Here is a 15,640-nt window from a genome sequence, read left to right on the forward strand (position 1 = left end):
GCAAATGTGTTTTCTTATGGACACATTTGCTGTTGGCCACACTTCTATACCTTTCATTCTGTGAATTCTGTCAACATTTCCAACAAGATAATAAAGCACTTTTCTGGTAGATTGGAAAAAAAATATTAAATCTGAGATGGTAGAAGGAGCCATGATTAGCGTATCTCAAGCTGCCAAATCCACAAACTGTTCTCAATTATCCTCTTCCTCAACCTGCAATTCCTTTATTGGTCCTTATCATCTTGCTAAACTTCCCCTAAGGTTCCCCCCTGCCCTAGACCAGAACTCACATCTTACTCCAGTTTCTCTCCTATCCACCCTCATTGTTATAAGTTGGATAGCCCGGCGGTGAAGGATAGAACAATAGAGCCTGGTCTTCAGTTGCTACCAAACCTTTATTCGCACAACTCAATATTATACCCCCTCCTATAAATGGATACAAGAGAGTCCCCAATTGATACCCACCACATGAATACAATTAATACTAATTGATATAAATCGTATATATACAATTAACACCTCATGCCCTTTCCAAGCTCATCTTGTCCATGAGACCCACCTCCTGCTCTCTTGATCCTATTCCCACCAAACTGCTGACCACTCAACTTCCCTTCCTGACTCCCATGTTAGCTGATATTGTTAATGGTTTCCTCTCCTTAGGTACTGTCTCCCCCACCCTTCAAAACTGCCATCATTACCCTCCTCAAAAAACCCACTCTTGACTCCTCTGTCCTTGCAAACTACCGCCCCATTTCCAACCTGCCTTTCCTTTCCAAAGTTCTTGAATGTGTAGTTGCCTCCCAAATCCATGCCCATCTTTCCCCCAACTCCATGTCTGACCTTTCTAATCAAGTTTCCACCCCTGCCACAGCACTGAATTGGCCTTTATCAAAGTCATAAATGACATCCTCTGTGACTGTGACTGTGGTAAACTATCCCTCCTCATCCTTCTCAGCCTGTCTGTAGCCTTTGACATGGTTAACCACACCATCCTCCTCCAATGCCTCTCTTCTGTCATCCAGCTGGGTGTGACAGCCCTCATCTGGTTCCATTCTTATCTATCCAGTTGAAGCCAGAGAATCACCTGTAATGGCTTCTCTCCCCCCTCCAGCACTGTTACCTCTGGAGTCCCCTAAGGATCTATCCTTGGCCCCTTCCTATTTCTCATCTATATGCTGCCCCTTGGTGACATCATCCAAAATCATGTACCACATATACGCTGATGACACCCAGCTCTACCTCACCACCACCTCTCTCGACCCCTCCACTGTCTCCGATTTGTCACGCTCCCTGTCCAACATCCAGTGCTGGATGAGCAGAAATTTCCTCCAACTAAATATTGGGAAGACCAAAGCCATTGTGTCCCGTCCCTGCCACAAACTCCGTTCCCTAGCCACCGACTCCATCCCTCTCCATGGCCACTGCCTGAGGCTGAACCAGACTGTTCATAACTTTGGCATCCTATTTGCCCCTGAGATGAGCTTCCGACCCCATATCCGCTCCATCACCAAGACCGCCTACTTCCACCTCTGTAACATCACCCATCTCCGTCCCTGCCTCAGCTTATCTGCTACTGAAACCCTCATCCAAGCCTTTGTTACCTCTGGACTCAACTATTCCAATGCTCTCCTGGCCAGTCTCCCACCTTACACCCTCTGTAAACTTGAGCTTATCGAAAACTCTGCTGCCTGTATCCCAACTCGCACCAAGCCCCATTCACCCATCACCCCTGTGTTCACTGACCTACACTGGCTTCCAGTCCGGCAATGCCTTGATTTTAAAATTCTCATCCTTGTTTTCAAATCCCTCGATGGCCTCGCCCCTCCCAATATCTGTAACCTTCCAGCCCTACAAACTTCCGAGATCTCTGCACTCCTCCAATTCTGGCCACTTGCACATCCCCGATTTTAATCGCTCCACCATCGGTGGCCATTCAATGAGCTGCCTTGGCCCTAAGCTTTGGAGTTTCCTCCCTAAACCTCTCTGCCTCTCTACCTATCTCTCTTCCTTTAAGACACTCCTTGAAACCTACCTTTTTGTCCAAGCTTTTGGTCACGTGTCCTAATATCTCCTTATGTGGCTTGGTGTCAAATTTTGTTTGATAAAACTCCTGTGAAGCGCCTTGAGACTTTTACTACTTTAAAGGTGCTATATAAATGCAAGTCGTTGTTGTTGCTAATCAAAATAATCATCCATTGTAGTTCTAGGTCGAGATCTTTATTGTGCCCAGGTTGACTGATGTGGAAGCAAATGTGTACTAATATAGTGGCAGAGGCTACCTGGGGGGTGGGGGGATTTTAAATCCCATTGCCTGGCAGAAACTGGGCAGAACAAGAGTTAAAATCCGAAATGTCACAATTACTGCTCGTTTTCCACCCCGGAGCCATTTTAACGCTGCTGTTTTCTTGGGTGGTTGAGGTGACCGCCTGACCCAGGTGGGAGCCTCATGAATAAATGTAAATAGAAGTCCTATGTTGTCATTAGACACCAATCCATTTTTAACAACCTACTGAGTGAAGCATCTACCACGGACGCACCGCTTTGTAAAACCTGCCGGACACACAGCAGAGGACCAGTCAAGCTGGTTTAAAACTTATCTTTATGAGTCCAGGAGGAGCATGCGTGCTCTACCATGCCCCACAAGGTAAGTCTAGGCCGCTGCCACCCCAGGCTCCTCCCACCTCACCCTCGAATCCTTCCTGAACCTCCCCCCACTGCCGCCCCACCACCACGACTTACATAACCGTTGGCCTGACGGCCTCTGGGCTGCCCGACCTTTGCAGGCTGCGAGCTGGCCAGCTGCCTCAGGTTGCCTGTTTCTGGTGAGCAGCTGACCGTCCAGGCTGTTCATGGGGCCCGGCCGTTAAACATGGATGGGCCTCCCACAGAAGCTCCCGCGCCAGCTTTCTCCCCATGAGTAAAAATTCCCCCTTACATCTGTGTATCTGAGGGGAGGGGTCACAACAAGAAGTTCATGGAATTTGTCTTGATACTAATTCTAAAATCTACTGTTGCCACCATCCCTCTTGAACAAGCCAAGGAAAATATGCACCAAAATGACTCAAAATACTTACCCACTGAGCATGTTTTTGTATTGTGAAGTTATATAACATTATCAGGATGTTCTAAGTGCTCATGGGAATGCTACTCTTTCCATCACTGAGAATGCCATTTAAAGAGCCAAACTGGAGTTGTTCAGACATACCAATAACAACAACAACAACTTGCATTTATATAGCGCCTTTAACGTAGTAAAACGTCCCAAGGAGATTCACATGAGCGATCATCAAACAAAATTTGCCACCAAGCCAATGAGAAAATATTAGGATAGGTAACTAAAAGCTTGGTCAAAGAGGTAGGTTTTAAGGAGCATCTTAAAGGAGGAGAGGATGGTAGAGAGTCTGAGAGGTTTAGGGAGGAAATTCCAGAGCTTATGGCCTAGGCAGCTGAAGGCATGGCCACCAATGGTGGAGCGATGTGCAAGAGGCAAGAATTGGAGGAGCGCAGAGATCTCAGAGGGCTGTAGGGCTGGATGAGGTTACAGAGATAGGAAGGGGTGAGGCCATGGAGGGATTTGAAAACAATGATGAGAATTTTAAAATCAAGGCATTCCCGGACTGAGAGCCAATGTAGGTCAGCAGGCACAGGGGTGATGGGTGAACGGGACTTGGTGCGTGTTAGGATATGGGCAGCAGAGTTTTGGATGAGCTCAAATTTATGGAGGGTGGAAGATGGGAGGCCGGCCAGGAGAGCATTGGAATAGTCAAGTCTAGAGGTAACAAAGGCATGGATGAGGGTTTCAGCAGCAGATGAGCGGAGGAAGGGGTGGAGATGGATGATGTTACAGAGGTGGAAGTAGACGGTCTTGGTGATGGAGTGGATATGTGGTCGGAAGCTCATCTCAGTGTCAAATAGGATGCCAAGGTTACAATCGGTCTGGTTCAGCCTCAGACAGTGGCCAGCGAGAGGGATGGCGTCGGTGGTAGGGAATGGAGTTTGTGGTGGGGACCAAAGACAATGGCTTCGGTCTTTCCAATATTTAGTTGGAGGAAATTTTTGCGCATCCAATCGGACGAGCAGTTTGACAATTCAGAGACAGTGGAGGGATCGAGGGAGGTGGTGGTGGGATAGAGCTGGGTGTCGTCAGTGTACATGTGGAACCTGACGTCGTGTTTTCGGATGATGTTGCCGAGGAGCAGCATATAGATGAGAAATAGAAGGGGGCCAAGGATAGATCCTTCGGCGACTCCAGAGGTATTGGTGCGGGAGCGGGAAGAGAAACTATTGCAGGTGATTCTCTGGCTACGACTGGATAGGTAAGAGTGGAACCAGGTGAGTATAGTCCCTCCCAGCTGGACGATGGAGGAGAGGTGTTGGAGGAAGATGGTGTGGTGAACCGTGTCAAAAGCTGCAGACAGGTCGAGAAGGATGAGGACGGATAGTTTACCATGGTCACAGTCACATAGGATGTCATTTGTGACTTTGATAAGGGCTGTTTCAGTACTATGGCAGGGGCGGAAACCTGATTGGAGGGATTCAAACATGGAGTTGAGGGAAAGATGAAGAAATGTTCAATAACAGACAAGCATGGCTGAAGATCTTGAAAATTCCCCTCGATGTTCAGAACAAACAACTTGAGCTGGCTTCAGATGTCATTTGTCTGTGGCAGTCAATCTTTCTGTGAATGGAGAATACCCACTGTGCTGCAATTCATCAATAGGCCCATTGCTTTCTATAAAAACGAACGACAGACCGAGCTGTGTTGCTTGATGGTCCACTAGTTAATTCAAGAGCATCACTGTCTGGAGAAAGCACACATTACTTACCTGTGATCGGGTATAGGGCACAACCAGAGACAATCAGTGCACAACCCTGACTCAGAACCCTAAATCTTGCATAGGTTAAGTTATACAGATTCTGAAATCTCTTGTATTCTATCTGTTTCTTGTGACTACTGCACCAGTAGATGGCAGACTTGATCTTTCAGAAGTGGTGTCAACCAGTCCACATCGACCATTTTGCTATCGTAGATTATAGGAAGGCAGACAATTTGTGCTCTGGGAACTAAGACCAAGGGTCTTAGCCCCTGATAACATTATATACTTTTCTGTTTCCGTTTTATGATCCTGCTCCTCTGGAAAATCAGAGAAATTAGGATCTGATAGTCCCTAGTCCAGCATATCTTGTTTTCTGAGACTTGCTGTCCCTGTTGGCAACTCAGCACATTCTTCTCCATACAGGATAAGATTAATGTCCAAGATGTAAAAGAGATACTGCCATCCTACAACTGACACTACAGTTATTGACTTGAAAAGTCTGAGGCTTATATTTTCCTGTTTGCTAATTTTGTGAAAACTTACTATGAAATGGCAATGCTTTATACTCACATCTCACTAAAATTAATGAATGGAGGAAGTGCTAAAGGCTTGCAATAGGGAGTTATAGGAGCCATTATATCGCCTGGTTCCCTGGCAGGGTCCTCATGGTGATGAGAACAAGTGATGAGAAATCCAGGTGCGATGCCCTTGATTTCCATTCATTTCAATGAATGGAAAATCAGGAACTGGCAGACGACAATTTCCTGATCAGTGCTCCGTGGAGCACCACTTCTCACCAGGTGCAATCAATTGGCGAATTAGTCCTATAGTCTCCAGACAATTTACTACCCAGGATGTGTATGGGTGCCTTTACACTGAAGGTACCAGTATGAGACTGGTCATTGCAGATTGGCAGAATCTCATTGCTGGAGCTATGACAGTTTTGCCCAGGAAAGAGCTTTGTGCAGACATGGGCTGACTTCTCTCCCAACAGCTAAAAACTGAAAAGTTTAGAAAGTGGGGAATATCTCTACTCTCTAAACAAGTAAATTGAGGTTAGCTGAGCACTTTGTAAACCAGGTTTAACACCTCAAAGGATTTACACTCCATGCGTTGTTAAACCAAAGCAGTGTGAGATTATTCCGTTAAGGGAGTCTTACTCAATTTCCCTCTGGAGTCAGGTCAGCCCTGGCTCTGGATTTATGTTACCAGTTTAGCATTGGGGCAAAGCCAAAATTGCTTCACACCAATTTGTTCCGTCTCATTAGAAACAGTTGGAACTTGCTGAGCTTGTAATGTAAATGCACCCTGCAACCGCAACGGTGAGGGGTTTGATTTCTGTCACTGAAATAAGGAAGAACTGTCAGGGCTCCTTTTCTGAATCCTACTGAGCTTGGAAGACCTGGGACTGAGACCTACCTCTACCTGAATTTATGTGATATTCTTATCCTCCTTGGAGATGCCTGAGTCAGAGAAATACTGTTTGGTATCCAAAATTTTAAATCAGACTCCCTACTTAATCCTACATGAACTATATATTGTCTAAGGCTATTTGTGTTCTTGAGTTGGAAGAACAGTAATAGCTTTAGTTTCAGATAGCTGAAAGAATAAATTGATTGGTTCAATTAGTGACCATCCTTCCCTAATATATCAGGATAGAACAGTACTTTATTTCAAAAGTTATCTAATTAGCTACAGCTAATTTTACAGGGCTTCGTACAAATCAGATGGAATCCAAATTCAACCAGGTAAATGTGTGCAAGCCTTTAAGCTACTACGATATTTGAGAAAACCCAGTCAATTATTTGTGTTCTGTGAAAACAACACAGCTATTATCTAAGAGTTAATCCTGCAAAGACCGTCATTAACATGTAGAAAGTTCTTGTTAGTTCCACTCCATCAGGTCTTTGAGATAATATTTTTTTAAAATAGCACCATGGTTTGGAACTAGGCAGAGTTAAAATCTGACATATAGTTTACTGATGCAAGTTGAATACATTTCATGCGAGACTTTATTCTGGTGCTTTAAAAATTATGCCGCAGAAGTATTTCAAGTGATATAATACCATGGTTACACTGTCATTGGGAGCAGGTGATCCTGTTCCATTTGTGTTCCTCCTGAAGCAGTTTACACAATTCATGGCAGTTATATTTCCCATGAACTGCAAACTCACTTGGAATAATTTCATCTTAAAATCCATACCACATATAAACTGTTCACCACAATGTTAAAATTGCAACATATGTAGTAACTTTATGTTGTAGTACTATATCTCTATTTCTAAATTAACAAATACAATTAAAAATCTTGGAATAGCTGGAAGTTTATTCTTTTATTCTCTCCCCCCATAGGGGAGAAGACCAAAATGGAGAAACCAGACAAAAATGTTGTTGATACATGTTAGTAAAATGATTAATAACTGAACTTTCCAAATGAACATTGTCCTTGGTCTGTTTGGTTGGTAAATCTACTCTACTGAACAACCCTTAGGTTGATATAAATATATTAAAGCCATACCAGTATAAACATTTTAGTGTAAATTAAAAGTACCAATGCAAATTTACTAACTAAACAACCTGCACTGCTCAACAGAGGAATTATTTTCATAGCATTTTCAGTCTTAGCATCCTACCAACTTGTTGAATGGAGATCAAAGAATATAGATCATCACATACTAATGTCACATATTCTGGGATCTGACCAAGTCTGCGCTCATGTGCAATCATATCTGCGAACGCTGCAAGTAAATAGGGCAGCACGAGTCTTGAACTCAAGAAGCCAGCTGAGTTCATGTTCACAATGTATATTAGATTATTATTATCATAGAATCATAGAATTATACAGTACAGAAGGAGGCCATTCGGCCCATCGTGCCTGTGCCGGCTCTTTGAAAGTGCAATCTGGTTAGTCCCATTCCCCTGCCCTTTCTCCATAGTCCTGCAAAGTTTTCCCCTTCAAGTATTTATCCAATTCCCTTTTGAAAGTTATTATTGAATCTGCTTCCACCAACCTTTCAGGCAGTCCATTCCAGATCATTACAACTCGCTGCGCAAAAAAACTTCTCATCTCGCCTCTGATTCTTTTGCCAATTACCTTAAATCTGTGTCTTCTGGTTACTGATCCTTCTGCCACTGGAAACAGTTTCTCCTTATTTACTCTATCAAAACCCTTCATGATTTTGAACACCTCTATAAAATCTCCCCTTAACCTTCTCTGTTCTAAGGAGAACAACCCTAGCTTCTCGAATCTATCCACTTAACTGAAGTCCCGCATCCCTGGTATCATACTAGTGAATCTCCTCTGCACCCTCTCTGAGGCCCTGACATCCTTCTTACAATGCGGTGCCTCGAATAGGACACAATACTCCAGCTGGGGCCTAACCAGTGATTTATAAAGGTTTAGCATAACTTCCTTGCTTTTGTATTCTATGTCTCTATTTAAAAAGCCCAGGATCCCATATGCTTTTTTAACAGCCTTCTCAACTTGTCCTGCCACCTTCAAAAATTTGTATACGCACACCCCGAGGTCTCTCTCCTCCTGCACCCCTTTTAAAATTGTACCATTAAGTTTACATTGCCTCTCCTCATTTTTCCTACCAAAATGCATCTCTTCACACTTTTCTACATTAAATTTCATCTGCCATGTGTCTGCCCATTTCACCAGTCTGTCTATGTTCCCCTGAAGTCTGTTACTATCCTCCTCACTGTCTACTACATTTCTGAGCTTCATGTCATCTGCAAACTTTAAAATTATGCCCTGCATACTCAAGTCCAAGTCATTAATATATATCAAAAGGAGAAGTGGTCCCAACACTGACTCCTGGGGGACACCACAGTATATTTCCCTCCATTGTGAAAAACAAATGTTCAACACTACTCTCTGCTTTCTGTCCCTTAGCCAATTTTGTATCCATGCTGCCACTGCCCCTTTAATCCCATGGGCTTCAATTTTGCTAACAAGTCTATTATGTGGTACTTTATCAAATGCTTTTTGAAAGTCCATTTACATAACATCAACTGCACTACCCTCATCAACCCTTTCCGTTACTTCATCAAAGAACTCAATCAAGTTAGTCAAACACGATTTGCCTTTAACAAATCCGTGCTGGCTGTCATTTATTAACCCATATTTTTCCAAGTGCCAATAAACTTTGTCTCGAATTATTGTCTCAAAATTGTTGTTGATACTTGGGTTTAGATGAGATTGTTGTAGCTGTACAACAGTGACACCACCAGACAGGGACAGCAGCCAAAGGCCAGAGTGAAGGAATCAGCTAATTCGAACATTTGATTTGCAGGTGGAAAGTTATAAGTTCACACAACATAGACAAACTGAATGTTTCTATACCAATGTTTTTTGACATATTTAATCATGTCAAATTTAGAAGCCGATTTAAGTAGCATTGCAATAAAAGAAATTTAATTGTAACATATCTCCTTATTTAAAATATATCATTCTTTTAATATAGTTAGCCTTAATGCATTTTCACTACTCCCACAGTACAAGCAGAAACTGGAAATATAATGGTACTTGTCAGCATTTTTAACACCTGAAATGTATTGCTTTGGGTGTATGGAACACAGTTCACTTCAGCATGACAGCTGGGTCATGTTTGTATAAATTACACCTAATTAAATGCAGAAACATAGATCTATATATGTTGTGCTTGCTAATAATCTTAAAGGATTTCCTGCAGTTTGCTGAGCAGGCCAGTTTACTGCAAAGTATTAGTAAATGACGGAAGAATTGGGTACAGGTGGCTACAGATGTGTTAACTTGATTCACAACTTTCTAGTTTATACAGCACCTGTAAAATTGCTTTCATAGAATTCTAATTATAAACATTAGAACATAGGTTATATCAATCTCATGAATCATATACTGTATGATTTACATTCTGCACTTTTTATGTGTGTTTTCTTGTCAAATTTCCAGTCAGACACTGTTTGAAACAAGCTGACTAAACACATTCGGTAGCGACACACTGCTAAAATTAGCTGCTTTGAGACACAATGTGACCATTCCTTGCTGCCTAGTTTCCAATTTTCCTGCTATTTAATTAAGTCCAGATTGGCTTATGGCAACAATCCAAATATCGTGCTGTCCATGTTTCAGTAGCACTGTACCGAAGACAACCTCAATCAATCTGTGTCTTAATTTATCTCCAAAAAGTTGTTAAAATTATCCTATATCTGTTTAATTTCAAGATAATTATTTTAGTAGCACATGCCACTTAATCGTTTTTATTTTGTACTAACACCTGCTCTATATGTTTTATAAATACATAAAGAGCAAGAGGATAACTAAGGAAAGAGTAGGGCCTATTAGAAACCAAAAAGGTAAACTATGTGTGGAGGTGGAAGATGTGGTTATGGTTCTTAATGAATACTTAGCATCTGTCTTCACAAAAGAGGGGGACGATGCAGAGATTGTAGTTAAGGAGGAGGAGTGTGAAATATTGGATGGGGTAAACATAGTGAGAGAGTAAGTATTAAGGGGATTAGCATCTTTGAAAGTAGACAAATCGCCAGGCCTGGATGAAATGTATCCCAGGCTGTTAAGAGAAGCAAGGGAGGAAATAGCGGAGGCTCTGACCATCATTTTCCAATCCTCCCTGGTGGTGCTGGAGGATTGGAGCACTGCTAACATTGTAACGTTGTTTCAAAAGGGAGAAAGAGATAGACCGAGTAATTATAGGCCAATCAGTCTAATCTCGGTGGTGGGCAAATTACTGGAATCGATTCTGAGGGACAGCATAAATCATAATTTAGAAAGGCACGGGTTAATCAAGGACAGTCAATATGGATTTTTAAGGAAGGGTCGTGTCTGACTAACTTGATTAAATTTTTTGAGCAGATAACAAGGAGGGTCGCTGAGGGTAACGCATTTGATGTAGTGCACGTGGATTTTAGCAAGACTTTTGACAAGGTCCCACATGGCAAACTGGTCAAAAAAGTAAAAGCCCATGGGATCCAAGGGAAAATGGCTAGTTGGATCCAAAATTGGCTCAGTGCAGGAAGCAGAGGGTAATGGTTGACGGGTGTTTTTTGGGACTGGAAAGGTGTTTCCTGCAAAGCTCAGTACTAGGTCCCTTGATTTTTGTGGTATATATTAATGATTTAGACTTGAATGTGGGGGGCTTGATCAAGAAGTTTGCAGATGATACAAAAATTGGCCGTGTGGTTGATAGTGAGGAGGAAAGCTGTAGACTGCAGGAAGACATCAATGGACAGGTCAGGTGGGCAGAAAAGTGGCGAATGGAATTCAATGCAGAGAAGTGTGAAGTAATGCATTTGGGGAGGGCAAACAAGGCAAGGGAGCACACAATAAATGGGAGGATACTGAGAGGTGTAGAGGAAGTGAGGGACCTTGGAGTGCATGTCCACAGATCTCTGAAGGTAGCAGGACAGGTAGATAAGGTGGTTAAAAAGACATACGGGATACTTTCCTTTATTTGCCAAGGCATAGAACATAAGAGCAGGGAGGTTATGCTAGAACTGTATAAAACATTGGTTAGGCCACAGCTTGAGTACTGCGTACAGTTCTGGTCACCGCATTACAGGAAAGATGTGATTGCACCAGAGAGGGTACAGAGGAGATTTACTAGGATGTTGCTAGGGCTGGAGAATTTCAGCTATGAGAAAAGAAATGCTGGGATTGTTTTCTTTGGAACAAAGGAGGATGAGGGGAGATTTAATTGAGGTATATAAAATTATGACAGGACTAGATAGAGTGGATAGGGAGGACCTATTTCCCTTAGCAGAGGGGTCAGTGACCAGGGGACATAGATTTAAAGTAATTGGTAGAAGGATTAGAGGGGAGCTGAGGAGAATTTTTTTCACCCAGAGGGTGGTGGGGGTCTGGAACTCACTGCCTGAAAGATTGGTAGAGGCAGAAGCCCTCAACTCATTTAAAAAGTACTTGAATGAGCACTTGAAGTGCCGTAACCTACAGAGCTACGGACCAAGTGCTGGAAAGTGGGATTAAGCTGGATAGCTCTTTTACGGCTGGCATGGACACGATGGGCCGAATACCTACTTCTGTGCCGTATGGTTCTGTGATTCTATGATATGCTAAAACTATACATTGATAATAGTAAGTCCACACCTGGAGCCTTTTGATCAGAATAATATGGGTAATCAAAGGAGAATGGATAACTCTATCTAATAACCAGAACAATAATGTTCAGGTTTAAGTATATATATTTTTAGACTGCTTAAAATTATTTCAGTAGCTCTATATAATATTAAAATAACTTGCTACTCGTGTGGGTGATTAAACTGTACTGTAGTCCGTAGTGTGTACTTATACAGAACTAGAGGTCTGTAGTCTATTACTGTTAGCATAGATTGATGGTCATTTTAAGCAATCAAAGAAATTCAGGATTCAGTCTTAACAGGATCAATTATATCATGTCAACCAACACTCTAAATAAGTAAGCAGTGAAAACTCCAATCTGAGGAATAAGGAACAGCTGAGAAAAATTTACAGGATTCAAAGAGTGATGAGTGAATAGTCAACTGTAATAATCGCTTTACCCGACATTCCCAGAGGGTTACAAGAAAATGATAATTAATGATGAAGTTCAGGCATATATAGTAATTTGAAAGATGTGGCACTTAATTAGACATTAAGGTTTGAGCAACTCACTAACATCCCACCCTGAGGTTTCAAGTATAAAATGAATTTTGATTCCATGTTGAAAGTACAGTGGGATTTGTTTCCCAAGGAGCTTGTCCTAAATGGTAACCTTTAAAGTAAAGCTTCACAAAGGAAGATTAAATTAGAGAATTTCATAAGGTACTGAAAAATTCCAAGAAATATAATATTACGATATTTATAGATTTCTAAAAATGCTTTATTTTTGCTGCTTTGCTGCTTTGTTTTCCTTTTAACAGGTTTTCAATTTCAGTTCCATTATTTTTTATTAATTTGTATCCATATCAATTAAAGGTAAATTTCCTTTTTTTGTGAGGTTTGACAAATCAAAGTTTTTTCATGGATGTATTGCTATTCAAAAGCCTTTTGCAGAGTTCCTTACATTAAAGGGATTTTAAGAATGTTGTAATCAAATGCATATTTTCTGGAAGCTATTTTGACAAATCCTATCTTGTTTTTACAGATAACATAAAAATTAAACACAAAAATAGATTAATATACAAATATAAATATACCACCATTTTTAGAAACTCAAATTGTTTCACTTGGCATAATATATTGGTATGATGTGTCATGTTTATCAACGGTATGTACTGAGAATCTTTTTTCAGCCGAAGATTGAGTGATCAGACTTAGAGAATTAAAAGACTTTGAGCTCTATAGTATGTGGGTTAACAACATTATTACAGTTTCTTGATTTGGAAAAGGAATGTACATACTTATATCAGCATTATGATAGCAATTGTATTTTCATGTTGCAGTTCACTTCAGCCAAAACAGACATTTGCGATTGTTCAGTGAGTGACGGTTTTTCCTTGAGGATCAGCAAACTGAACTCTTAATAAAACATCATGAAAGTGCTTCACAAACGATTTCCCCCCTGCAGTGAAATGTCACAGTTCATTGGCCTTTCGTAAGAAATTTTACATGAAATTACACCTACATTCATTACAGTGTTAAACTACAATATTGTTTAAGTAAATATTTGCACGAAAACGTGAGTAGTTGAAGACTCTTGAGATGTAAGTCGCCCATGACCTAAAATATTTAAGCTTGTGCTCCCTCTCTCTCTGGTAGCACAGGCTTGTGTTTGATATTAGTTTGATCGCTTCTTTGGCCTTTTTGATGATCCATAGCTGTCTTCTGTAATTATTTTCAATATCCAGCCAAGCAGGGATAAAAGGTAGAACAAGCTGCCTTCAACTACTCCCATAGAAACTCCATTAGCTCTGAAAAGCACATGTGACTGTAAGGTAACGAATCAGTACAGGAGCAGACAGTCCACAAGGGCACGCTCAGTAGAAGCAGAAAATGAAGTTGTTACCAGAGACAAAACTGAAGCCTTGGTTTCCTATGAATATTTGACTAAGTAACTAAAAACAGCTCAGTGTACCCTTACCTACAGTGACAGCTGTAACTGCTAAGAAAGCCAAGAGTCTATCAGGACCATTATAGAAGGACCAAACAGCTATATTTAAGCAAACATAGCCATTTTCTTCTGGTGCAGCTCCAGAAAGACAGCCCCTTGCAGTATTCAGTAAAACACACGCAGCAACATTTTTGTTCCATTAAAGCTAGAAGCGATGTTTTTATGATCTTGTGCTGAAAGATTCAACATAGTTTGACCAATGTACTAATATTTCTGGTGGTTTCTCTGTAGAGTATGCTTGCCTTTTCCCTACATTGTAAAATATTTATATTACTGTTGCTCATCTTCACAGAAAATTGGCCCTTGTGAATCTTTCATGAATGTCTTTCAGTCAGATATATGTGACAAGGGGATGATGGGAACTGAAGCCTTCTTGGCCAAAAGTGTAGGAATAAAGAGACTGTAGAACAATGTTCGGAATTAAATAATGAGCCAGAGTGATTTAAAGGGCTTCAACACCGTAGATCTATAAAATTCAAAATACATCACCACCATTTAAAATAAAACTCAGTGTACACCAATGAATTGACTGATTTATGTTTGTTGTTTAGGATTTCTAGACATTACTGTACCATTTAGAATTATAGACTGCCAAAAACAAGGAAGGAAAGTCTTTCATTGTAACAAATGCACACAAGTATCATTGTCCACAAAGATGAATGCTATATTGAAAAAAAGTAATCCGGATTCCCAGTGTATGTTTGTGGAATGATATATTTCAGCTTAATCTTTTGCCTCACTGGTGTTCCTTTGCTCCATTAACCCACTCACGTGCAATGAAATCAGTCACTTTGATCTGATGATGGATAGATGTTGCCTGCTCAATAGAAGTAACCCTTTGAATGCTGAATTTTTCCTCATATTCTTGTAGAAAGGAGAATCGAAGGAGCATGTTTGTGATGCTAGCTTTGAACAACACAAGCTGTTCCTGTCAGCAATAGCATCTGCATGATGTCTTCCTGAACAACCATATTGAACCCCTCTGTAAATTCCAAGGTAGCATATGAAAAGGAGATCCAACATGTTTTTACAACAACAATGTTTTTCTTCATTTTCAAGAGCAATTCCTTTGGAGGTTTTATGATAAGATTACATTTTTGAATTTGTCCAAAATTATCTGGATTTTAAATGAAAGTACAGTGGAATGGGAATTTCCATCACAATCTTTCTTTTGTGAGTTTTGTCAAGATTGAGTGCAGTGATGGCATTAGTAAGGACTGGAATGTTTTTTCTCTGTTATCTCAGTAACAGCTCTAAGTGCTTCCGTATTAGGTATGGCCCAGGTTTGTGGCAACGTAGAACTCCCACATGTTGTTTCAATAATATTCCTCAGTCACAGCCTCCAAAGAGCATCGTCCACTGCACTGATGCAATATTTCAACTTCCTTAACGCCCTCTCCTATGCTACAGTAGATTTTTAGATATTTACATTAATATCTTCCTTAATACAGTGCTAAATGACTATTATAGGCTGCTCCTCGGTGCTTCCTTGAGTAATAAGACCGCTGCAAACTGGTGATTTTTTGGTGCTTCCAGTTTTTTTTTATTCATTCATGGGATGCGGGCGTTGCTGGCAAGTCCAGCATTTATTGCCCATCCCTAATTGCCCTTGAGAAGGTGGTGGTGAGCCGCCTTCATGAACCGCTGCAGTCTGTGCGGTGAAGGTTCTCCCACAGTGCTGTTAGGTAGGGAGTTCCAGGATTTTGACCCAGTGACGATGAAGGAACAGAGATA

This window comes from Heptranchias perlo, chromosome 13 (assembly GCF_035084215.1).
Source record: "Heptranchias perlo isolate sHepPer1 chromosome 13, sHepPer1.hap1, whole genome shotgun sequence".
Lineage (NCBI taxonomy): Eukaryota > Metazoa > Chordata > Chondrichthyes > Hexanchiformes > Hexanchidae > Heptranchias > Heptranchias perlo.